Source organism: Oryctolagus cuniculus, chromosome 4 (genome assembly GCF_051225735.1).
Source record: "Oryctolagus cuniculus isolate XC-2025 breed Fujian yellow rabbit chromosome 4, ASM5122573v1, whole genome shotgun sequence".
NCBI lineage: Eukaryota > Metazoa > Chordata > Mammalia > Lagomorpha > Leporidae > Oryctolagus > Oryctolagus cuniculus.
The window spans coordinates 30,759,393-30,785,805 of record NC_142870.1 but is presented as its reverse complement, the minus strand read 5'-3'; the positions used below and the strand labels follow the sequence as shown (position 1 = coordinate 30,785,805).

The window sequence follows — 26,413 nt, the reverse complement described above, 5'->3', positions numbered from 1 at the left end:
ATCCCATCATATCTTTTTTGAATGGAAAAAGGTAGGTATGCTCATTTGTATCCTGGCCCATGGAGCTCAGGAAAGCAGCATTGCTGCCCATGATTCACTCAGTAGCATTGTCTAACTCATAAAGCCAAATTTCAGTGATGGCATAGACACCCACACAGTATAACCAGGCACAGTATAACCAGCCCTTCAGAGAAGTGGTTTCAGGGTGCCGACTCTCACTTGGTAGCCCTGATTCTTGGTGATAGCCTGTAATCCAGAATTTCCCCTAAGGAGTCCTAAATATCCTAATCTAAACTCTGGTAGTAGTTGCAAGGAGGCAAATGTAATCTTCACCTGGTCTGTATTTTATTTTTATAGCAGTTTCCAGAGTGAGTATTTTACCCATAAACATTTCAACGTGTTGTGACTGCAAGGACTTTTGGAACCAAATCGTAAGATTGTTGGAACCAATGGGGGGTAAAGGGAAAGATAACTTTGTAGATTGGCTCTTCCATATGCCTCAAGCTGTGCATTTCCCATGTTTTTCACTATATGTTCATAGCAGTCCTCTCCTATCTCAGAGACATTGTCTACAAGTGCCAAAGAGAATCTTGGCTCTTGTTCATAATTGGATTCTTCATTCCCTGTATCTATAATGTACCAGGGCACATTTGCTTAATGCTTTCAATTTCTTTCTCTTGTTTAAATTTGTTACCAAGACCTGCCTCTGATACCTGGATCCACCTCTGCGACCCAGGCAGATTTAACCACCCAAGAGCTGGGGCAATAACTTGACTGGATAGAGTCTACTGACAATTAGGCACATGGGGACCACTTAGTGTCCTCTGGATGAGTAGAGACAAGCTGGATATCACAACTCTGGTTATGCCTGTGCCTCACCAAAGTTCTTCATGGAGGTGCATAAACAGCTTCCTATAGACTCAGCTTTTACCTCTCACTGCACAAGACACGAAAGCATATTTTTGCTGCTTCCCAACATGTGACTTTACTCTCCTGTACTTTGTAAATGTCTTTATTTTCTTCTTTCTGAATCAAATTCATGCTTTCCAGGCACTGTAGATTGCTCAACACTATCTGCCAATCTGGTTAAACCATTTTTTGTTTAAATTTAAAAAAAAAAATTTTTTTGGCAGGCAGAGTTAGACAGTGAGAGAGAGAAATAGAGAGTTATAGACAGTGACAGAGAGACAGAGAGAAAGGTCTTCCTTCCGTTGGTTCACTCCCCTAATGGCCGCTAAGGCCTGCACTGTGCTGATCTGAAGCCAGGAGCCAGGTGCTTCCTCCCTGTCTCCCATGTAGGTGCAGGAACCAAGCACTTGGGCCATCCTCCGCTGCCCTCCCGGGCCATAGCAGTGAGCTAGACTGAAAGAGGAACAACTGGGACTAGTACGGTGCCCCAACCAGGACTAGAACCCGGGGTGCCGGTGCCACAGGTGGAGGATTAGCCAAGTGAACCACGGTGCTGGCCTGGTTAAACCATTTTTTATATCCTGCTCTAAAGTAATTTAGCAATACATGCCAGAACAATTTACATACATGCATTCCATGTCACCTCTTTTTTTTTTTTATTTTTTGACAGGCAGAGTGGACAGTGAGAGAGAGAGACAGAGAGAAAGGTCTTCCTTTTTGCCGTTGGTTCACCCTCCAATGGCCGCCGCGGCCAGCGCGCTGCAGCCTGCGCACCGCGCTGATCCGATGGCAGGAGCCAGGTGCTTCTACTGGTCTCCCATGGGGTGCAGGGCCCAAGCACTTGGGCCATCCTCCATTGCACTCCCTGGCCACAGCAGAGAGCTGGCCTGGAAGAGGGGCAACCGGGACAGAATCCGGTGCCCCGACCAGGACTAGAACCCGGTGTGCCGGTGCCGCAAGGTGGAGGATTAGCCTCGTGAGCCGCGGCGCCAGCCCCATGTCACCTCTTCAAGAGCTGTGCTTTTATTTTCTACATAACTTCTATTCTAATCATTTATTTATTTAAAGATCTATTTATTTTATTTGAAAGGCAGGGGTACAGAGAGGCAGAGGCAGAGAAAGAGAGAGAAAGAGAGACAGAAAGGGAGAGAGAGAGCTTCCATCTAATGGTTCATTCCCCCAATGGATGCCACGGCTGGAGCTATGCCGATCCAAAGGCAGTAGCCAAGAGCATCTTCCAGGTCTCCCTCTGTGGGTGCAGGGACCCAAGGACTAGGGCCATCTTCTACTGCTTTCCCAGGCCATAATAAAGAGCTGGATCAGAAGTGGAGCAGCCAAGACTATAGAACCTGTACCCATATGGTATGCTGGCACTATAGTTGATGGCTTTACTCACTATGCCACAGTGCCAGGTCCTCAAATCATTTTTTTAAATATTTTATTTATTTATTTGAGAGGTAGAGTTACAGACAGGGAGAGGGAGAGACAGAGAGAAAGGTCTTCCTTCCATTGGTTCGCTCCCCAGATGGCCGCAACGGCTGGAGCTGCGCTGATCTGAAACTAGGAGCCAGGTGCTTCTTCCTGGTCTCCCATATGGGTGCAGGAGCCCAAACATTTGGGCCATCTTCCACTGCTTTCCCAGGCCACAGCAGAGAGCTGGATGGGAAGAGGAGCAACTGGGACTAGAATCAGCGCCCATATGGGATGCTGGCGCTGCAGAAGGAGGATTAACCTACTGCTCCATTGCGCTGGCCCCCAAATCATTTAGTTTTAAAGTACACAAATTCATCTAATTTCCTCTCTCTCTCTCTCCCTTCCTCCCTCCCTCCTTTTCTAATCTTCCTATTTATTTCCTTTAATTCTCTTTACTTGTTTCATCAATTTTTGTTTTCACAAGATTTTTAAATGATAGTACCCCGAATGAATGCCTGATATATTTATCACAATAGTACAAGTTGTTGAACTAGGGATTTTTGAACAATCTGCTTTCCACCTCCTCAGTATGAGGTTTTTGGCTTTGCCTTCTTGTTTAGCTTTCAATTTTCATCAATGACCTAATTTATAGTTTCTGTGTTTGCTTTTTCTTGCTTGCTTTCTTTTTCTTCTCTTTCCTCTTCTTTCTTTTTTCTTTTTCTATGAATGCCCAATCAACTCCCTGCCTGCTCACTTTCTGACTTCTTATCCAAACTCTAGTGAGATACTTTCTTGCCTTCCTCCTGCTGCCCTAGTCCTCTGGGACCATTCCAGACAGCGAGGGTCTCAGACATGAGTTATTTTAGATTGTCTGAGAAAATCTAATTAAGGGTCAAAGTCATAGATGCAGTGGGAGGGCATTTGTCACCGACTGAGATGACTCTTGCCATATGCTCTCAAAAGGAAAAACAAGGGCTCCATGCATACATGAACATGATGTTACACTTACATTTCCAATGCTTTCCTGTGGCTCTAAATACCAAGGTAGAAGTAGTAAATCTGAAAAGGAGAAAGTTGATTGATTCTAAAAGAATTATTCCAAGTATTGCCTTGGAAAGAGTAGCCCAAAATGAGTTGAGTGCTTCAAGATTTGGGATGAAAAGACTGCTGGAATTAACAATATACCTCATCAGTAACAGCCGCTTCTCTTTTGGTTTCATATTTTTTCCTTTGGTAAGAAAAAATATTTTTTATTTAGACAGCCAGGAAATAAAAATTTATAATTCTGCCATACACACAGAGAAAACAGTTACTATCAATATTTTGATCTTAGATCTTTTAACTATATTCAAAAATACCCATTCACTAATTGGAACCATACATTATCAATAGTATTTATACTGTATTCAAAGATAACCATTTCACAAAGTGGGGTCATATGTTATCTGTAATTTATTTTTTTCTACTTTTGCTTACCTAAATTTCTTACTTTACAGTTCTTTAAAATAATAGCCAAAAGTCAGCACAGTCTGTTTTCAGTTTTGCAGGCAAACATAAACAACTTTGGACAAAATTTTGATCTTTCTCACTGATGAGTTTCTTACAAAAGAATCTACATTGTATAATTATGGAAAATGAAGTCCCCAAATGAGGGCCTTTTCCCTGATAGATTCCTCTCTGAAAGTGTTTTCCCCCATGCATTATATGTCGGGCTCCTATAATATACTCAGATTGATGCTTAGATGTTACCGCAGCTTAAAGACACTTCCCTGAGCACTTACCTAAAATGTCATAGCTACCACCTCCAAAATCACTCCCTGTCCCCTTTTCCTGAATTATTTTCCATTTTAATATTATATAGTACTTAATAACGTATGTTTATTTTCTATATCTATCCCTTAGGATATAAGGGTAGTGAGGGAAAATTTTTGTCTATTTTGTTAAATCCTTTATTCTTGGCACGTAGTAAGTGATCAATAAATATTTATTAAATAAAAAGAAAACATATATTTTGATATATAAACAACTTACCTTTCAGAGAGCTTGTTCCAATTTATTCCAATTTATACATTCATAAATAATGTATGAGAATACCCATTTCACTACAGAATAGCATGCCTTCAATATTATTTTTAAAATTTAAAATGGAAAATATACAATGTATAATCACTTTAGATTTCATTTATTTCATCTTTGAATCATGTTTCTCTTCTTGTTTATTATGTACTTTAAAATCTTGTTTATTTATATAGATTAACTGTTTTGAAATTTATCACATTTTATAGACATTTTCTCTCATGATATGCTTTTAAATTTTCTTTGGTTTGTAATATTTTACATTTAAAATGTGTGAAGTCAAGAAATTTAAGGTTTCTTCTCATGAATTTATCTCTATTTCTGCTATGATTTAAAATGGTTCTTTTATTCTTATTTATTAATATATTTAACTATTATAATTTTTAGTGTCATTTCTCGTCCTTACTTTGTTCCTTTAGCCACTATATTCTCTCTCTCTCTCTCTCTCTCTCTCTCTCTCTCTCTATTTTTGAATGTATGTACTTCCATGGTTTCTAAGCCATTTCTTCCTTCTCATTTATTACAGAGGTCATTACCTCATGAATTCTATGTAAAATTTTTTCACCTATTTTAATATATATTATATTCAATTATTGCTCTCCTTTAGATAAAATTTTTATCTTATTTTCTCTATAGTATTTTTATAGGCTTCTATTTTATATTTATTTTCTCCTTGTTCAACATTCTGCATTAGCTAGATCTGCCCAATGTCATGTTTATAACAAGATAACATCTGGTATTTTCTTGCTGTGCACTTCTTGCTGGTTAAATCGTATGCATACTGATTGATGCTGGGATTGTGGTGTAATGGGCTGAGCTGCTGCCTCTGACCCAGCATCCCATCTGAAAGCCTGTTTGAGTTCTGGTTGCTGCACTTCCAGTCCAGCTCCCTACTAACAAGCCTGGGAAATCAGTGATGATGGGCCCCTGCCACCTACATGGAGACCTGGCTGAAGTTCTGGACTCCTGACTTTGGCCATGGTGGACATTTGAGGAGTGAACCAGTAGATGAGATGAAATATCTCCTGTCTCTCCCTGTTTTCGCCCCTACCCTTTAACTCTGCCTTTCAAATAAGTTTTAAGTAAGTAAGTCTTTAAAAAAAAATCTCATTCGGGGCCAAGGCTTTGGGATAGTAGGATAAGCCTCCACCTTCAGCGACAGTATCTCATAGGAGTTTATGTTCTGGCTGCTCCTCTTCCGGACCCACTCTCCACTTTGGTCTGGGGAGGCAGTTGAAGATGGCCAAAGTGCGTGGGCCTCTGCACCCAAGTGGAAGACCTCGAAGAAACTCCTGGCTCCTGGCTCTGGATGGGCCCAGCTCTGACTGTTGTGGCCATTTAGGGAGTGAACTAGCAGACAGAAGACCTTTCTCCCTGTTTCTACATTTCTCTGTCTACAGCTCTACTTCTCAAATAAATAAATAAAATCTCAAAAAAATAAAACCTTATTCATGCTGATGAAATCCTGTTTATGTTGCTCTAGCAAGGTTGGTGTGCAGATCTCTCAGTGAGAGACTAGTAAGTACCTATGCGGTTTAATTTTTCTCTCTAAAACAAGATGGTCTCCCGTATTCAAATATTTGCTTCACAAGCCTGAAAAAGCTGAAATTCTTAATTAGTGCCTCTATACCATCATCCAGTCTCTGCTACCATATGCCTTGCTTTAACTAATTTTGGAAGGGATGTAGTACGTCACATGCCATTCTCCCTCTCCCTGTACCTTCCTATTTTCAGGTACTAAAACCAAAATAGGAAGAGAGGTGATAAGAACATATTAGTCTCCATATCCTAAGAACCAGCATTGTCAATTGATACTCAACATGTTTATAGAAGTCCAGGTTTGGGGTAGGAAAGGGCCATGAATCTGAACACAGTTAATTAAGAAATGCTCAAATACTTTCTTAATTTTCAAATGGGTAGGACTGATCTATCTACAGTGTAGACTGTTTTTCTTTTTCCAACATTGTTACTCTTAGGAGCAGTTTAAGGAAATTGTTTCCACTAACCTTGGTTTTTAGGATTGGCATATTTTTCTCACATCGGTTTATGATGGAGGACTGCTAATCCAATGTTAGGAAAAACTAGAGTTTTATAGTCATATTTTTAGAGTTTTCATTTTAGTTCATTTCTTTCCCCCTCCAAAAGTGACTATCTTCAGGTATTACAGATGACTAGGGACAAATAAATAGATGCATAATAAAATTAGTGTAGCAAATATCAACACAGCATAGTAAGTGGCCAATATTTGGTAGTTGTTATATAATGCTTAGAAAGCATGTTTTTATAACTTCATCAGTTTGCTTGGCTTTTAATTAATTAATGTATAGTTTTTAATTATTTCCACATTTATTCTAATAGGATCACAAAATACAAATGATAGTATTTGCATAATAAAATAATCTGAGTTATTAATGTACTTTTCAAATTTGGTGAATTTAGTAGTCAATGAATGAAGTGATCTAGGTGAATTTTCAAATTCTATGTAGTAGCAATGTTTGACTAAATCATAACAGCGAGAGATCCCGTAAAATGAAGACAGAAACTTGGGAGAGTCAAATTGAAGTGTTTTCAACAGCATCCTGGTTGTGAGCTTTCCAATGTCAGATGCCATACTTTTGCAAAGAGGATTATTTTCATAACCCATGTGTAATTTTGAAATGTCTGTGGTTGTTTTAGTTATCTGGCCATAAAAATATACACTCCTGTCTGAGGAATCATGAGGGCACTTTCAAGGGCAGGTGCACATTTTATGTTTTTTTTTTTTTTTTGGTAGATTATTAGAGACCTTCTGCAGTTATCAAAAATTCCTTTGTTTTGTGAATGCAAAAGCTCTGTCACCATGGAGGCCAGTTCCTTGAGGTGTATGGTTGTAGTTTCTAATAAACAACGTCTGGTGGCCTGACTCTTAGAAGTTAGTAGTTAGTCTTGAATAAAGGAAATAAGAAAACAAAACTTGCTTGCTCTTTGCATCAGATGACAATGGAATGTGGAATTATAGGGTGGCATTGGATCTTAGAAATTTCTAAAGACTAGGTATTCCTCAAGCAATAATTAGAATTTCTGCTTTTCTATATCTTTTAGCTAAAGAGCCCAAGATGTTTTTCAATAATATCTATTTTCAATATATGAAGTAGTTGTAGACTGAATCACTTAAAATATGCTAAGTCATTATTGTTATTATTATTATTATTATTAAAACCTGAGAGGCCATGTCAGCCTTTTTCCAAACCTAAAAATGACTCCATATTGCAAAAAGTAGAAAATCCAATTTCTGCCTTAAGCCTCACCTATAATTAATTTAAGCCTCTTATTAGTATATTTTCTGTTACAACATTTTTCAAAACTGATTCTAACTATTAGGCAGTATTATTATTTGATCACAGTATTCTCTCACCTATTTATATTTATTTTTGACTTTTTAAAGGTGTTTTTATTTATATCAGAAATACCCAATTTAAAGACAGGTTAATTGGCTAAGTCAAGGGTAAAGAGAATGGAAATTCTAAGTTCATTTTTTATATGGAATATTGACATTCACGTACAGTGGTGACACCAGTGATGTGCTCTCACCATGTAAACAGGGTGAGAAAATGTGGGTGTGGCAAGTTCATCTCTGAATAATGGGCATTTTCTTTCATTAGCAGGTGAATTTAATTACCAAAAAAGTGTGTGATCCCTAAAGTATAGATTAGATTCAAAATAAAATTATTTGATATCTGTGTGTCACTGATTTGTTGCTAATGATAGTGGTTATAATTTTTTTGAAATGTTGTCAAGGAAGATGCAAAATTAACAAGAAATTTTTTAAAATTGTAGTTTTAAAAAAATTACTTTTTCTGTAGTGTTTTATTTGCTGTTATTTTGAATTCTCATTTTTTGAAATATAGGAAAAGGGAAAAAATTTGGCTGAGCTAGAGCACAACAGGAAATTCTAATTAAAGTAACTATGAGAATGAGAGAAATATTAAGATTGTTTGCAATCTTGAAAGAGTTTAAAAGAGCTGCGCTCAGCTTCCAAACTGGTATTCATTTTTATTTCCTTGAAGATACAGAACTTTATTTATAGTAGTTCAACTTTGCAGTCAGGTGGAACAAACCATTATTCTCTAAAAAAACTAAAACAACACACCTTAGAGCTTAAGTGGTACTGTGTGTATGTATAGGCGTGTGTGTGTGTGTGTATATATATAACATATATATATGTTAATGTGATATTTGTGTTAGTTATTGTATCATTTCTATATTTCCAGCTTGAAATTTCAAATAAAAGAAATACTTTGCTGCTTTGTTCTAAACCCTATCTGATCCTACATGGAAAATATTGTCACGGATTTCTTCATAAAAACAAAAGTCTTTGAATTAAATAGGAGCTTCTGCAAAGACATTTGGAGTTTACCTTTGGGTCTACTCATATCTTTAGCACACTTTCTATTACAAATATTTCTAGAGTCCAGTGCCTCCGTGGCTTTGGTTATCTAAGCTGTAATGAGTAGCCTTGGGACCCCTGAAGGCACACCCCATACACTTACGCTGTGTGACCTAAGGTCACAAGTAATGGCTGGAAGCTAATTGATTGAGAAAGGCTTGTCTGCCTGGGCCTCTGCGTCCTCCCTGTACATTCCTAAGTTCTGTGAAAGAGGCTCCAGCAGCTCAGCCCAGCAAGGAAGGAAAAAAGAGAGGAAGTTTCTCTGCGTACTGATTACACTGTGAATTCCCTCGTAGGGAGCTTACTTTCTCTCCACCCACTTTTTGCCAGGCACTCCTTGAGGGTGCACAACTTAAAGCTTGATCTGACAGAGGTACCTGAAAAAGTGATTTGGGGAGTCATTGAACTGAAAGAACAAATCACCTAGTGCAGGCAGTGCGAAGTCCATGGAAATTATATTAGAACTTCTGCAAAGTGCCCCAGCTGCATAACACAGGCGCCGGCACTCAGATTGATAGGCAAATAAGCCGGCTTGTGCAGGGGCCTCTGGGTGGCAGCTCTGGGCTTCTGGGTGTTGGCCAACTATAGGCAACACTGACATGGAACAGGGGAAGAAAATAGCACACTTTTCTTCTACGCAACTGTTGCTTTCGCCTGGTGAGTGCAGACTTCAGATATTATTTAAAAATACTTTCTCTTGTTGTGACCTGAGTTAAGGAATCTGTTGTGCCTGGAGGGAAATTATAGCAAGAGCATTTCGTAGAAGTTCTGAGGTGATCTGGCTTTGTTTCTGCTTGATTTCACATTAAACGTGGCGTTGTGAATAGAGAAATAGAGTATTTGTCTTGTCTCGTGTGGCGTTTTGCTTAAAACTGTCCTTTTGTTTAAAGCGCGCGTCTCTGCACCCAGAATCAATATTTTTGTGTGCAAAGCATGCGTGGAATGGTGATGCAGGGACGACGGGGTGACGGCTATATGTAAACATTTTATCCGGTACTACTCGGCTTCATGTTTTGCCGCCTTATCTCGGGTCTGTGTGGCCCCGTGTGCATGAAAAGAGCTTTGTGCGACAATTTCTGGCCAGGGAAGGGTCAGGGCCCCTGCCTTATCTGACCGCCCGCAAGACAGTGGTGTGCCCATTTTTAACCTAAAACAGGGGGGTGGGGAGGGAGTGCATCTTTACATATTTAAAAAGTAAGTGTGTTTTGATTCCAGCAGTTCCCTTCTTAGAGTTTCTCTGTGTTGTTCCTGGCAAAGGATTGCTCAAACTTCTTTTGAGAAACAACATGCAAACTTCTTTTGTTTCTTTTTGCCTTGTTTGTTCACATTTCACTGTAGAAACTTTGCATACTTATTTTTTAAAGACCATCTTGGAAGAATGCTGAGTAGTTTTTATTTCAAGGCAAATATTTTGGAAGTTAGTAGTCTTATGTTTTCAGGAAAAATGTATCTCAGAGTGTAAATTGTGCTTAGTTCCTAGTGTAGTCATACTTATCATCCAACTTTAAATGTGCTTCTGATCTCAAAAAAAATCAGAGCCTGTAGACAGCATGTCTAGAAATATTAACAGAAGTAAATATCCTTCTTATGCAAAACTGCAAATGTAGTATTACAGTTCTATTGAATGTGAAAATATTGTTGTTATTGACTTTGTTTAAAGGCTGCTCTTATTAACAAGATCTGCATTAGATGTTGCTAAATTGATTGAAGTGAAAAATTTGTATCCCAATGACTGGTTTGATAGAATTCGGCTTTGCTATTGTGTGCTGCACCTTCCTGTCAACTTTTTAAGGTGCAGCTGTGTGTTACAGGTTTTGTATACTTGTTTTAAGAATAAAATTTAGTAGACTAAGCTCCTTATACTTGGAGATTTATGCCTTCTGTTTGCTGAAGTAAATTAACAAGCTGAAAGAATATATTAGAGTAATTGTGAAGCTATAAAACTTTACAATAAAGGAAGGAAAGCTTTTAAGGAAGAATGAACATGCTTTCATTTATAAGGCAATTTTGAAGCATTACTTAGTAAATGCAAAGATTTATGGAACTCTATCAACTGCTGCAGAACTGAGTAATATTCTTGGTGTTCACAGAACTACTTAAGTAGAAGAAGAATGCTTATTTTAGAATAGCTTCTAGAATTTGATACAAGATTCCTTCAACAAGTGCAAAATGGGACTGACAAATCCTTTTCTAGGAGAACAAGTTCATTATGTTCTCGTCACCTGTTAACATTCATTCTTTCTTGCCCGCATGCACAGCTCCTGGCTGTTTATTCATGCTGTAGGAAAGTGAAAATCTTTTTGTTTGTAGGAGAAAATGTTCAAGTTTTCATTTGAATGAAAATCTGTGCTTTGCAAATTAATGTTCATATAAGAATTATCTAAAGAGATTTTTAAGACGATCTTTTGTTATGATGATATGATAACCATTAAGAAAGAGCATGTGTGTTGTTTTGTTTTATCTTTTAATATATCCCAGCAAATAGCATTAAGGTATGGCTAATAATGTATGAAAAGCTCGGCCAAGAGATCAACCTTTTGAAAATTTTTCTCTTTGGTATTAAGACTGAAAATAAAAAAGTTTACCCCCTCCCTACTCCCGCCCCCGCAGTCGAATTCAAAAACCAGAAATTAAAGGAAGCTTCATTATTTTTCTTGGTTATAAAATCTACCCACAACTCAGGAAGTTACTATGCTATAGGGAGGGGCTAAAGGAGAATGGTGTTCCCTCTAATGGAAGTAAGTTGTGGCAAACAAAAGATAGGAAAGTCAATGGCTTAGTTTTCCCACCATTTCATCTCTAACACTGATTCTGTCTTTTCATTCCTACTTAGTGATCAGTTGCTGAGATAGAGGCATCTTTTAAAAACTGAAATCAAATGAGGCATTATTTTAATAACATAGTTTTCAGAAGGCATATAATTTCTTATAGGAGGCTAATGTTCCATAGAAGCTTGGATCATGTAGTTGAATACAAGGAAACAGTGATATATGGTGGCCTCTCTCATTTGTATAGAAAATGCATACACGTGTGTATTTACATACAGACCTATGCACATATCTTCTGCTTATGCCTCTGACCTCTGAAGGCAGCATCCTTCTCTTTTAGAGCTATAATTATTTTAAAAGAAATGTATAGATAAAATAGAACAAAGGGAAGGGGATCTGACAAGTACTAAATAAAACAAGAAAAAAATACTTCACCAATAATATGAAGCACTTGTTGCAGAGTATATCATGAGTGGAAATTCATTGTTTTTCATATGAATTTTCCCACATTGGTGATTAATTGTGCTTTTTGTATACACTAGATTTGTGTGTGCGTGTGTGTGTGTGTGTGTTAGGGAGAGAGAGAGGGGGAAAGTCTGTTTCTACTTAGGAGCTCCCATAGTGACAGAGTAGCCTGGACATATGCTAGGGTTATGACACTTAGTGATTTACTTTAATTCTCATGGTCACTAAATTTCAGGTTCTCTCTGTACCCTTGTAGCTGTAGACATCTGTTGCAGTGAATTTGTGCCTTGTCTGTTAAAAGATGAATATCGTATCAGCTGTGTTCTTGTTTCAATTGCATTGATCAATTTATTTTAAAGATGATTTATTCCATCAAAATATGGAGCAGAATCTACAAGATTAGATTCTATCTTCCCAGATGAATTACGAGTACTCAAAGGACATTCCTAGCAATTGGAAGTATAGTTTCATTATTCTCCTTCCTGAGGAGGCACATGTGGAGGTTATTCATCTTGTTGACAATTGGATCTTGGAAGCCAAATCTTCCTTGAATTATGAAAATTTAGAATTTTTCAAAATTTTTTTAAGATTAACTCTGATCACTACTTTTGAAACTCTCTAGTAGATGTATGTTAAAGTTTCACAATACATTATACATATTTTTAAATTGCTTGTTGTACTTTTTGTGTGTGTGTGTGTGTGTGTGTGTGTGTGTATCTGTGTTGCGCTTTTGGTGAATTACTCAGTGGTATCTTCTAATTTAGTAATTACTTTTTGACAGTTTCAGAATTTGTACTATATATATTATTTTATGGAAATTCTAATTGATTTTTCTCACAGCCATATTTCTTGTTTTATTCATACTTATATTCTTGCCCCTTGTAGAGATTTTTTTTAAATGACTTATTTATTTGAAAGCAAAATTATATAGAGAGGGGTAGAGACAGAGAGATCTTCCATTTGCTGATTCACTCCCAAAATGGACATGATGGCTGGTGCTAAGGTGAGCCAAAGCCAGGAATCAGGAACTTTCTCCAGGTCTGCCATGTGGAGGGCAGGGACCCAAGCACTTGACTCATCCTCGGCTCTTTCCCAGGTCACTAACAGGGACCTGGATGGGAAGTGGAGCAGCCGGAACTCAAACTGCCATCCGTATAGGATGCTGATGTTAGGTTCTGGCTTTACCTGCTATGTCACAATGCTGGCCCCAGACATGTAATTTTTGCTTTGTCTCTTTGAGGATCCTAGCATTCTGAAATTGCTCCATTATTTTCATGCAGTCTAGAATGTCTTCATTTACTGTTGGTTTTCATAATATTAGTTTACTGGTGATCTTTTTGTGGTATTTCTGTCATGTCTTGAAGTTACAGTTTTTAGGCTCAATTTGACTGAGAAGGACGTTTTGATCTCTCTCTCTCATTGGGACCCCTCCCATCTAGTCCTGGGGCCTTGGAGTTGGCCCTGCATCCTCCCTAGGCCCAGTCCAGAATCTTTGATATTGGGGGTGTCATAGATCTTGTTGCTCGAACAGCAGTGAGTCCCAGGTTCTGACTGTGAGGCAACGGCTCTTTGCTCTGCCCCCACTAATAGAAGAGCTCTGCGTAAGGCAGGGCTCTGGGGTGGGGATGGTGTGGAAGTCATTTATTCAGCTCCTGCTGCCTTACCCTCAAGTTTTTTTTTTAAAGATTTATTTATTTATTTGAAAGTCAGAGTTACACAGAGAGAGGAGAGGGAGAGAGAGAGAGAGAGAGAGGTCTTCCATCCAATGGTGCACTCCCCAATTGGCCACAATGGCCAGAGCTGTGCCAATCCGAAGCCAGGACCTAGGAGCTTCTTCCAGGTCTCCCAGGTGGGTGCAGGGGCCCAAGGACTTGGGCTATCTTCTACTGCTTTCCCAGGCCATAGCAGAGAGCTGTATTGGAAGAGGAGCAGCCGGGACTAGAACAGGTGCCCATATAAGCAGCCGGCACTTCAGGTCAGAGCGTTAATCCACTGCGCCACAGTGCCAGCCCTTAACCCTCAAGTTTTGATAGGTAAACATGACTGGCTAATACTCCTTGTGGGGGAAGTGTGGCATCCTGGATACGCTACAGACCAAGGGAACGGTTTACCTCCCCTCTGGAGAACCAGGCAGTCTCTAGAATGTGTCTCGCTTTGTGTTTATGTTATATATCTGGTCTGTTTATATTGGTTTTAAGAATCAGTTTTGTTTTACATGATTTCTTTTAAAATTGATCTACTGAGGTTGTATGTTGGAAAGAAAGGCGGGGAATGAAACCAAATTCTTGCAATGCCATCTTGACAATCATTCTTCTATACTGGGGGCTTGGGAACCCAAAACCTGGATTTGAATCCTGATTCATTTATCAACTGTATTAGCTTAGGCAGGCCGTCATCTATTAAAGCCTCTATTTCTTCCCATGAAAAATGTTGATAGTAAGACCTGTCTCCTGGGGATGTTGTCGTCATTGAATGAAATGATGTTGGAAAGTAGTTAGCTTTGTACTTAAACAGACCAAATGTATACATTCAAGATTAGGGCAACAAACCAAACATAATGAATACTTGATAATTCTCAGAACAGATAGCTGTGTTGCTTGCGGTGATTTATTTCTGATATCTAAAATAAATTTCTTTCAAGTGTGAAAGTTCCTGTGTCTAAAAGGTGAGTCCATGTTTTGTTCTATCTATGCATCTTATTAAATACAAGTGAATATAATTCAGAGAATCATAATAAATCAGGAAGAATTTTTAAGAATAATTATCCTAGATCCATGATTCTGTTTTTCATAAATTTTTATTTATATAAGGTGAACAAATTTCACGTATTTCATATATAGAGATTTAAGATCATAGTGATACTTCCCACCTTACCCTCCTTCCTGCCCATTCTTCTTCCTTTCTTATTCTTTCTTTTAATTTTTACAATGACATACTTTCAGTTTATTTTATAATCATGAGCTTAACTCTCCACTAAGTAAATAATTCAACAAATAGAAGAAAAAAAAAACACTGATGAGAAGAAGAGATAAGCAGCCTGAGAACTTGTATTTGGCTTGATTAACAGTAATACCTGGGCCGGCGCCGTGGCTCACTAGGCTAATCCTCCGCCTTGCGGCGCCGGCACACCAGGTTCTAGTCCTGGTTGGGGCACCAGATTCTGTCCCGGTTGCCCCTCTTCCAGGCCAGCTCTCTGCTGTGGCCAGGGAGTGCAGTGGAGGATGGCCCAAGTCCTTGGGCCCTGCACCCGCATGGGAGACCAGGAGAAGCAACTGGCTCCTGGCTTTGGATCAGCGTGATGCGCTGGCCGCGGCGGCCATTAGAGGGTGAACCAACGGCAAAAGGAAGTCCTTTCTCTCTGTCTCTCTCTCTCTCACTGTCAACTCTGCCTGTCAAAAATAAAAATAAATAAATAAATAAAAAACAGTAATACCCATCACCCAGAGATGGTTTCTGTAACAGTAAAGAGAAAGGAGATGGCAAGTCTTTTGTAAATGTTTTAGATGGTCTTGTTTCATGGCTTTGTAGCTAATTTACAATCTCAGTTTCTTTTAAAGTTTTCCGTTTCAGTGGTTTGGGATTCAAGTGTACAGTAACAATAGAGCATACTTTGCTGAGTGAGAAATAAGATTCTGAAAATAAATTGAGGAAAGGAAGAAGATCAGGAAGAAGATGAAGAAGCAGCGGTAGCAACTTGGAATTAATCTTAGAGTTTGAAAACTAGCAAAAGATTTTTCAGAAGCTATTGTCAACAGGTCCTTGTGCAGAACATTTATGAAATAAGCATTTTATTTTCCTTTATTGCCACTGGGTTCCTCTTTACCAGGTTAGCCTCTTTCTTTCATTTCCAAATATACACCAGGAACATTTTCTGCTCATTCCTTAAATATCCAAGCTCTTCACTTCTTGTAGGGCTGCTTTTTTCCCTCTTGCTATCCTCTGTCTGTTCATCTCATCCATCAGCATACTTCACACACTGCTGGAAACCAATATCTAGCCCATTTCTTGTTCTCCAACTTTAGTCTATCCTATTAGCCACAGGCACTTCATACCTACCACATCCAAAACCAAATCATTATCTCCCTGCCAGAGCTTTTCCATCTCGATCCTTTATCTGTCTCATTGCCCAAAGCAAAACAGCACATGAAATCTCCCTTGTGTCTCTCTGCTCCCAAATATTTAAGCATTATGAAATAATAATTTCACTTCTAACCATTTCTATTTATAATCCGTGTCTGATCACATCTATAGGTTTCTCACCATCTGATTAACATTGGGATCACCCACTTCAGAGTTTTCTTGGTTGAGGACAAGAAAGTTGGAGTGCACAGGGCAAGTATTTGGCCTAGTGATTGAAATGCCAATTAAGACACCCTTGTCCCATATTAGCATAACCGGCTCAATAGCTGGCTCGGCTCCTGCTTCTAGGTTCCTGCCAATGTAGACTCTGAGAGGCATTGATGATGTGATGATGGCTCCAATGGTTGGGTCCCTGCCACCCACATGGGAGATCTGGATTGAATTCATGGCTCCTGGCTCCAGCCCTTCCCAGGCCAGCTCAGGTCATTGCGGGGATTTGGGGAGTTCACCAGCAGATGGGAACTCTGCTGGACTGTCTGTGTTTGTCTCTCTGCCTCTCAAATAAATAAATCATTAAAATTTCTTAATTGCAGTCACTTTTTAAAAAGAAATAAAAGAAAGCTGGAATAGGTATCCAAAAGTACTAAGTACCATTGCTTGAGGGTTACTCTTGCAACCATTAGCTCTGCAATCCCAGCCACGTCAAGGCAGCCCTTGCTCGTTCTGGACTAGCGAATACCCTCAGACAGAGTGTCAGATGTTTGCAGCGAAACGCCCTCCATGTGTAAGGAAAACGTGAGTGCCAAGAGTGTATGAGAACACCAAGAGCATCTGCACTGCACTTTGAGAGACACTGAAGTTGTTTCCAGGTGCTGAATATCTCAGTGTTGCAAAGAATATAGTTGTATAGGGCTCCTTGTTGATATGTATCAATTTTTTCTTAGAGTATATTTGTGATACATGTGTGATCCCAATTTTACTACTCTCTAGAATTGGGAAATTACTCCCCAAGAGTGCTGTACAGGTCACTACTTCCATCAGCATTTAGTATAGTACGCTTTTGCCCTCATTCTTTCCAAAACTTAATATTGCCCAATGTTTTAATGGTTAACAGTTGAGTAAAATGGTATTTTAAAGTTCTTTTACATTTGCATATTTTTGATTTCTAAGAACCAAAAAAACTTCCTAATGAATCTTCAAAACATGATCTTTAGGTACCTTAGCTATATAGAGAGTACAGTGCTCTATTCATTTTTATATATGAATATAACTTTATTAACCATTCAGGTATCCTCTATAGTTAATTGCTTCCTAATATGCTTGCCAATTTTTTATTAGGTTGTTTATCTGTTTCTTATTTACTTTTTGATATTTGTTATATATTCTTGCTGTTGATACTTAGACTATTATATATCTTTCAAATAATATCTCAAAACTATCCTTTTGCTTTTAAACATTTAGGTATTCCTTAAATGAGAATTTTTAGAATTTTAATTAGTTTGAATACACAACATGTTCATAATGTTGAAACCACATGAATCTGGAAATCTATGACATGAAGTCTTCGTCCCACCCTTGTTTCACATCCCCTCCGTGTCTTCTAATGTAGATACTTCCCAGAGCATCTCTCAACTATAAAGCAAATAAAGATAGTTCCTACAACCTTCACTATACACAGCACTTTGATATTTATTTATTTTATTTGTAAGAGAGAGAGAATCTGCCATCCACTGGTTCACTCCCCAAATGCTCCCCAAAACTAGAACAGTCAAAGTCAATAGCCTGGGACTCAATCTAGGTCTACCAAATGGATAGGAGTAACCCAACTGCTTGAACCATCATCTTCTCACTCCCAGGTGTGCATTAGTAAAAAGCTAGAATTGGGAGCAGAGCCAAGACTTGAATGCGGGCATACCATATGGGTTATATGAGTGCCAAACTGTTAAATGCTATGCAAAATGTTTGCCCCATATAGTATTTTAAGCTCTGTGTTCTGTTATGAAATGTACTGTGAAGGTATTTTGAGACATGTAAGGAATTGTGCCAGATGTGATGAGGAAAGAAAACATGATATACAGCCTACTCACTGAGCTTATAGACTCTTACAATGTGAGAGGCTCATAAAACCCTGTGGGAATTCACCAGGGAAATATCTATTTTTAACACAAAGAATTAATATTATTTAGAACAATAGAGAACCATGCACCAAGGAGATACAATTTATTCCCACACCACAATTTCTTTCTAATCTACCTTCTTAAATATTGAGTTTTCTATAGCTGAGAGCAGTTTAACAAATTTATAATTGAAGGGGCTAGGGTTGTGGCACAGCAGGTTAAGCTACCACCTGCAAACACCACCATCCCGTATGGGTGCCCATTAGAGTCCTGGCTGCACCACTTAGGATTCATTTCACTGCTAATGTTCCTACCTCACACATGGGAGACCCGGGTGGAGTTCTAGGCTCCTGGCTTTGGCCTTGCCCAGACCTGGTCGTGTGGCCATTTGGGAAGTGAACTAGCAAGTGAAAGATTGATCTCTCTTTCTCTCTCTCTGTATGTGTGCCTGTCTCTCCTCTCTATTTGACCATGCTTTTCCAAAAAAACAAATAAATCTATTTTTTAAAAAAAATTATAATAGAAGAGAATGTATGTTAAAGACCTACTACATATCATACATTGTGAGAGATATTTGGGATGCAAAAGTGAATAAAGTAGACAGCATGTGATTTCATGGAAGGTAGAGACCGAGTATTACATTATCATTACATTACATTATCAATGAAGGTAAAATGGACATAGTATACCACTCAGAGGGCTTTACAGAAGATGTAGTATATTAATTGGGAGTGTGGGCTTCAGGGAGAGGAACGTTCAAGGAGTGGGGAGATGGGCAAGTGATGGTGGGGATTGTTCCAGTCTGAAGAAGGAGTGTGGTGGGCAGAGACTTCTGGGAGGTGTGAATGACTGAGAAGAAATGATAGAGGTAGGAAATAAACAGTGGCTTTCTCCCTGAAGGCGAACTTTGCAGTCTATCCATAATACAATACTCCCCCATTTAAAAGGGTTAATACAGTTAAGATGGTCATACATGGGGACTGGCATTGTGGGGTTGCAGGTTAAGCCTCAGCATCCCATACAGGTGCCAATTTGAAATCTGACTGCTCTGCTTCTGATCTAGCTCCCTGCTAATGAGTCCAGGAAAGCAGCAGAAAATGACTCAAGTGCTTGGGTTCCTGCACCTACGTGGGAGACCCAGAAGAAGTTCCTGCCTCCTGGCTTCTGCCTGGTCCAGCACTGGCTGCAGTCTTTTGGCGTAGTGAACCCCTGGATAGAAGATTCTCTCTCTCTCTGTCTCTGTCTCTTCTCCTGTCTCCGAAACTTTGCCTTTCAAGTAAAAAAAATTAATATTAAAAAAAAGATCATCATACATTGTCTTTACCTAGATGGAAAAATATCCCAAGAAAGTGATGGTAATTAAAACATAACAGTATGTACCTTTTCTGAAGAAACTTCTTGATCTGATTGCCATAGCTACTGATACTTTCTTTTTTGTTTGCTTTTAAAATTTTAGCTCCCACATATAAGGAAGAACCTACAGTATTTGTCTTTCTGGGTTCAGCTTGAAAGGGGAACACTTTATACACTGCTTGTGACAATGAAAATTAGTGCATCTGCTGTGGAAAACAGTGTGGAGAATTCTTTAAAAAACTAGAAATTGACTTACTATATGGTCCAGCAATCCCACTACTGGGTTATACCCAACAGACTTGAACACAGTGTATCAAAGAGATACCTGCACCACCATGTATATAGCAGCACTGTTCACAATAGCCAAAATTTGGAAGGAACCAAGGTGTCCAACATCTGATGCATGGATAAAGAAAATGTGGTGTGTGTGTATATATATATATATATATATATATATATCATATATATATGATATTCTTTAATTTGCAGCAAAATGGATGCAACTGGGTCAGGTTCTTGGTGAAAATTATAAAAGAATCCAGTTGTTGCAGAAGACTTCCAGTAAATATAAGAAACCCAACTGTGGGCTCAGCATGGGGATGGAGGGGAAGAAGTGCACCATGGAATGGAACTTGTGCTGCGGTTCTCGAATGTGTATAGTATAAAGGAACCCATGTAGGTAAAAAAAAGTGGTAATGAGGGTGGTTTAGTGACAAACTATCATGTCTATTCTACATAGTATAAGATAGAGCCCCATAGAAGAGAACCAGTTAGGGAACTACATTCCCCAGTACTAGATTGGGCCTGACTTTATAAAATAGCTGTGAAATGTGTTTCAGATATTATTTTTCAATACAGAATTTTTAAAGAATTAATATTAAAAATTCAAGATTTTTCATTTGACTTCTTTTGGGGGGGGGATTGTTGGTTGGGATTATAAATCATTTTCATAGTTGTAAATAAGGAAAATAAGTCATAAAAATACTAGGGAAGTAAAACTTTCAGTGAGTCCTTACTGCATTCTGCCATTTTTTTTAATACCTGCCAGTCCCTAGTGAATTTGCTGGTTTAAATCATGTAACTTCTAGGAAATGGGTATTTCTAACGAAAGAAATACACAGTTATAAACAATTTATAGAGTTTATTTGGAATAAATATATTATCTTTTATATTCCATTTATTCATACATTTCACATTATAGAGCAGTCAGTACTTGGTTTTTCTCACTTTTTTGTCTTTGATGCTTGGATATTTGCATATTTCCTCTTAAACTGAATAATATTAGATATGGAGAAACTATGGCCAGGCCTTTTGATTTTGACTTACTTTGTGACATTTCCTATTCTTTCAAGACCTTAACATATCTTTTATATAAAATATTCACTACTTCTGTTAATTTATTGGTCCTGTGATGACTCTAAAACATCTAATTTAGATCTTTGGGGCTGTCATTGTTGTTATTTGTTTTCAATCAGGTCCATTTCTCTTGTATTTATTTTTCTAAGGAATATTGCTATTTATTATTTATTAGTTTGGCTTTCATCCAAGGATACAAATGCTTCTTTATAATTTCCTTCTGGCCTTGCAATTGCATTAACTTGCTTTGTTTTGCATCTCTTACCTTTTATCCTGAAAGGTGTAGTTGATTTCTGCATTCACATCTCATAATTTGTAATTTGAAGAAAAAGTCCTATTTCTCTTCAGCTCTTTGCTAAATTTTGCATTCAGGTCTCTAATTGTTTGCTTCTTCTGGGTATTTTAAGTTTCTCTTACACTCTTTTTTATTGCTGACACAGTCCTCTTCCTAGCAGAAATTTCATTCCATTTTCTGTTAAATATGTCTCTCAAAAAAGAGGAAAACATCTTAATGCTTGAAATAACATGTGGTATTCTTTGATAGCATTGTTTTCTATGTTAAATTTTGGTATCTTGTAGCCACTAACAATTGTCTTCCTTACTGTTTTCATCTTAATATGTTCTTGTCTGCCAGATGCAAAATAGTGAGATTAGATTTCACGTTTTTGAAGGCAGGATATTGCAACACAAGTTAGCAAGATTTTTTACAATCAATATTCATTTGTATTAGCTACACACTAGAAATTACATAGGGAAAAATGTTGTAATAATATGGCCCAAGTTATCTAAGTTTAGAGCACTTTCATCAACATTTAGAACTCTTTTGTCCTGTAAATAGATAAAATGATCAATGCTTACTTAATATAATTAACTTTCTGATCACTGTTATGTAATTAGCAAATACATGTAATTATTTATTGGATTATTAGAAATGACTAGTTATAAGCAGAAAATTAGGGCAACGTTGGTGCTTGATATATGGATGTGATACTATACACAATGTACACATATATGAGATGTTATGAGAAACTATATGGAAAAATGTGTATTATAAAAAAGTGTTTCAGGCATGGAAAGCCAAGACACTCTGGCAAAAGATCTCTGCGAGTGAGATCCCAGTGGAAGGAACGGGTCATCAAAGAAGGAGGTACCTTTCTCTGAAGGGAGGAGAGAACCTCCACTTTGACTATGACCTTGTCTAAACAAGATAAGAGTCGGAGAACTCAGAGGGCTTCCATAGCCTTGGAAACTCATGACTGGAGCATAGGGGGATTGCTGATGCCATGGACAGGAGTGTCAATTGGTGAAGTCAACAACAGGAGTCACTGTGCACTTACTCCTCATGTAAGATCTCTATCCTTAATGTGCTGTACATTGAGATTTAATGCTATAACGAGTACTCAAACAATATATTTCACTTTGTGTTTCTGTGGGGGTGCAAACTGTTGAAATCCTTACTTAATGCATACTAAACTGATCCTCTGTAAAAAAAAAAAAAAAAAAAAAAAAAAAATTATCAACTCCCAACTTGACTCTCACTGGGATTAAACATGACAATAGGTCTGCTCTGATTTCATCATCATTTAAAAAAATCATCTATTATTTTTCACTTTATGTTTCTGTGTGGGAGCAAACTGTTGAAATCCATACTTAATGTATACTAAGCTGATCTTCTGTATATTAAGATAATCGAAAATGAATCTTGATGTGAATGGAAGGGGAGAGGGAGTGGGAAAGGGGAGGGTTGTGGGTGGGAGGGACGGTATGGAGGGGAAGCCATTGTAATCCATAGGTCATACTTTGGAGATTTATATGCATTAAATAAAAGTTTAAAAAAAAAAAAGAAAGTTGAGAGCAGAAAAAAAAATTATACATCGATTTTAAAAAATGTTTTGTCCCAAATTAAACCTTTCTTTTAATTCTATTTTCCATGAATTTTTGAAGTAGTTTTGTAAGGATAGATATAGTTATGTGAGTGTGTGTGTGTGTGTATGTGTAATTTCCTATACACTGTGGAAAATTTCCTATTTCACCTGTATAAGTTACTGAAGTATTTTAAGTTATAACAAGATAAAATGAAGTCTGTGGTTTAAAAAATTCCAGAATGTATCATGAAATAAGAGGAACCAAGACATGTACTCCTTGGAATTTTTAAAATTAATTATTAATAAATTATATAATTTCAAAATAATATTAATCATTTCAGGAAAATTTAGGTGGATTGCCTTTCTTTTGAATCTATTTTTAAGCCAGTGGCTTTATTTGTAAAATTAGGGAAAATTTCATATTCATCATTAATTTTGCAGCATCTTATCTTTCCATGATATTTGCTAGACCCAGGAATACACAGATAACTAAGACAGGATTTCCTCTCTCAAGAAGTTCCTCTATAATTTTAGTTCATTTAAAATAAAATGTGAATTTTCTCCTATTTCTCTTCAATTTTCTCAAGTAATGACTCTCAATCTAGAGTAATTTCTTTGGGTTACCCCACATTTTAATTTAAGAGAGGGAATGCTGCACATTATGTATCAACAAATCAGGACTTGTTATATCCCTGATCATTTGCAGCCACTCTGACCTGCTCACCAGTATCTAAGTGAAATGAAGAAGGGTTAACTAACTGAATTTCTTTAATCTATTGTAGATAGGCAGAATATAAATATAAATATACTAATTCAGAGTATAAATTGTTACCAAATTAAAGATTTTAGTTAAGTATAAGGCAAGAACACTCTGAATGGTGTTATAATAAAAACAATTAGTGTAATAGCAATGCATACAATGGAAAAACACCTGGCTGGCCTTGAATAATGAACAGGTTTGGGACATATGGCTATGAGTTTAAAAGTATAGTCAAATGGAGTCAGTGTTAGATGGGAGGTCTGGAGACCCATTCCATATAGATGTAGCAAATCCCAGGAGAGTGATAGGGGACAAATGAAGAAACTTAGATCCCAGTAGCAGCCTGGGGGTGGGTTTAGCATTGGGGAAAAGAGGACTAATAAAAAGTCAAAATTAAGATCATTTTAGTGAATTCATCCAAAAATAAGACCAGGAGAATTCAGAGGTTAGATCTCATTCTATGGAACCGGCTTGTAGTAGGGAACAGTTATTTCTTTTTTTTTTTTTTTTTTTTTCATTTGTGAATTCTTTTTTTCCCTTTTTTTTATTTAGTAAATATAAATTTCCAAAGTACAGTTTATGGATTACAATGGCTTCCCCCCCCCATAATTTCCCTCCCACTTGCACCCCTCCCATCTCCCGCTCCCTCTACCCTTCCATTCACATCAAGATTCATTTTCAGTTATCTTTATATACAGAAGATTGATTTAGTATATATTAAGTAAAGATTTCATCAGTTTGCACCCACACAGAAACACAAAGTGTGAAATGCTGTTTCAGTACTAATTATAGCATTACTTCACATTGGACAACACATTAAGGACAGATCCCACATGAGAAGTAAGTACACAGTGACTCCTGTTGTTGACTTAACAAATTGACACTCTTGTTTATGGCGTCAGTAATCTCCCTAGGCTCTTGTTATGAGTTGCCAAGGCTATGGAAGCCTTTGAGTTCGGTGACTTCAATCTTATTCCGACAGGGTCATAGTCAAAGTGGAAGTTCTCTCCTCCCTTCAGAGAAAGGTACCTCCTTCTTTGATGGCCCCGTTCTTTCCGCTGGGATCTCACTTACGGAGATCTTTCATTTAGGTCTTTTTTTTTGGGGGGGGGGAACAGTTATTTCTACAGTCATCTGCAAAATATAGACCATGGACTTTCTAGTTCATGGACATTTTTGCCAAATTGGTAAAAATTCTGTTGTGAATACTTTAGGAAAAAATATTTATTTTATGTGGGAAGTTGTCAATGCATATAGGCATAGGTAGTCTAGGAATTCAAGAGAGGTAGATAAAACATGGAACCCAACTTACTAACAGTAAACTCTGAGGAAGAAAAGAACAATGACTAGGGCAAGTGTTTGACCTGTCCTGTTTTCGGAACACTCTGCTAACAGCACTGCCTGACAGTTTTCAGTCTCAACCAATTCAAGAGGCAAAGGATCTTGGTCCAGTGGCTCCTTGACTTCTTATTGTTTTGGGGGATGGACAAGGTTGTGTGTGGAGAATGAGGAGTCAGTTTAGAACAAGGGAGAGCACCTGTTAAAGAGACTGATGGGTAAGAGCTCAATTGAAGCACAAAATGCAGTGGAAAAATATGTCCCTTCTGACATAGCACAATTTGCAATGGGATTTGGTTTTGAACTGAAATTGGGGAATGAAAAAGGAAAGACTACTATGGGGAAAATTTAAGGAAAAGAAAGTATATCGATGTTCAATTGAAAATAGCAAGAAGGGTGCATACTTCTGAAGAGACACGTTAGTCACAAAAGGAGCTGGTGCTAGTGAGATGAAATGAAAATAATGTTTGCAAATTGCTCTGAAAAGTGGGAGAAAGGTAAGAAAGCAAGTTGTGCAGGCAGTTGAAAACAATGGAGGAGAGAAGTCAAACTGGGATGTTTTTCTTTTAAAATAATCATGACTCAAATCTGTTGTAATATTGCTTTTTATATACTATGAAAAGTTAAAAAAATATTGTCATGATCTTTTAAACTGCAATAAAGTTTTAGAATATTCTCTGGATCAGTAACTCATGTAGCCGTCAAGACAAAGTATAACATGTTGATAACTTCTGATAAGATACCTTGCACAAATGAAATTAATAAATGTCATACCAACTACATTTCCTAGACATTCATTTATTTTTATTTGTATGTATCTCATAAATGCAACATTGGGATTTATATATATATATATATATATGTATGTATGTATTTTATAAATGCAACATAGTAATTCTTCCCACCATACCCACCTATCCACCCATTCCTCCCCTTCCTCCTCCCTTTCCTGTTTAGTCTGACAAAGAAAAAAGAAAAATAAAGAAAGAATGGAATAAAAAAACTAAGAGAACCGTTCCTCAACTGTCTTGACAAGGGCTGTTCTATGTTATTGCTTCTTGAAGGTGATTTTGTTTTCTTTTTTTCCCCTTCCTCTTTTCCCTTCCTTCCTCCCCTTCTTTCCTTTTAGAGACTTGATTGTCTTTAAAGAAGAACCCAAGGATGACACATCTTTTGTGAGCTCTTAGACATAACTATAACTTATGAGATATAATAGTATCCTCCATTTAATATACTTAAAGGAATTGATTCTTGAGAACAAGTTCTACTATTAAGTCTCATGATACAACTCTTTGGGGACCGAGGTCCTGCATGGGAAGTTAGTGCACAGGGACTCTTGTTATTTATTTTAAAAATAACACTCTTAAGTATGATGTTAGCGATCATGCAAGGCTCTTGACGTGAGCTGCCTCAGCTATGGAATCCTTTTGGGTCCACTTGCTCCACAAGGTTATAAACAAAGTGAAAGTTCTCTCCTCCTTTCAGAG

At 37.6% G+C, this 26,413-nt stretch overlaps 1 long non-coding RNA gene across 32 annotated transcripts in view; it reads left to right on the top strand.

Moving 5' to 3' along the window:
• Positions 1 to 26,413, top strand: part of LOC103350594 (uncharacterized) — a 647,925-nt gene that overhangs the window by 132,318 nt on the left and 489,194 nt on the right. For 19 of the 32 annotated variants that reach the window (XR_016232321.1, XR_016232322.1, XR_016232319.1 and 16 more), the window contains exon 1: positions 9,012 to 9,481. The exons of 4 other annotated variants lie outside the window; for them this stretch is intronic. This is a non-coding gene — a long non-coding RNA (uncharacterized LOC103350594). Of the gene's footprint in view, positions 1 to 9,011; positions 9,482 to 26,413 lie in introns of those variants that run through there. 9 more of the 32 variants (XR_011387768.2, XR_011387762.2, XR_011387763.2 and 6 more) reach the window with 4 other exon arrangements.